The sequence below is a fragment of the Cicer arietinum genome, chromosome 6 (genome assembly GCF_000331145.2).
Source record: "Cicer arietinum cultivar CDC Frontier isolate Library 1 chromosome 6, Cicar.CDCFrontier_v2.0, whole genome shotgun sequence".
NCBI lineage: Eukaryota > Viridiplantae > Streptophyta > Magnoliopsida > Fabales > Fabaceae > Cicer > Cicer arietinum.
Window position 1 is genome coordinate 59,283,212 of NC_021165.2, and position 684 is coordinate 59,283,895.

Consider the following 684-nt stretch of genomic DNA (forward strand, 5'->3'; position numbering starts at 1 on the left):
TACGTGAACTCAGTTCACGTATGTGTACGTGAACTCAGTTCACGTATCCCATACGTGAATTGAATTCAAGTAAGCATACGTGAACTCAGTTCACGTACGACTTAGATTTTACAAAATTTCATCCTTTACGTGAACTGAGTTCACGTATGTGTACGTGTATTCAATTCACCTATGGGATACGTGAACTGAGTTCACGTACACATACGTGAACTGAGTTCACGTAGGTAACATCAATTTTAAAACTCCATTGTTGTACGCAAACTTAATTCACGTACGTGTACGTAAACCTAATTCACGTATAATCTGAATTTTCTTAATTTCATCAAGTACGTGAATTGGTTTCACGTAGACGTACGTGAACTAAGTTCACGTACGAAACCCAGATTTGAAAAAAAAATAACCAGCTCTAAAACACAACAAAATACATACCTAGTTGATTTGAATCACTATAATGATGAAGATGATGAAAATGATGAAGATGTTCAAAATGATTAAAGATTATTGAACATGAAATGTATCAAAATGATTGAAGAAGATTGAAGTTGGTAGGTAATGAAGATGAAGATGATGAAGATAGAAAATGAGTGGTTAAAGTGAATATAGAGGGAAGGGTAGTTTGGGTATTTTGGGGTTTAAAAAAAATTGAGGGGTGTGGGAAGTAATTTGAGGGGTGTGGGAAGCAAA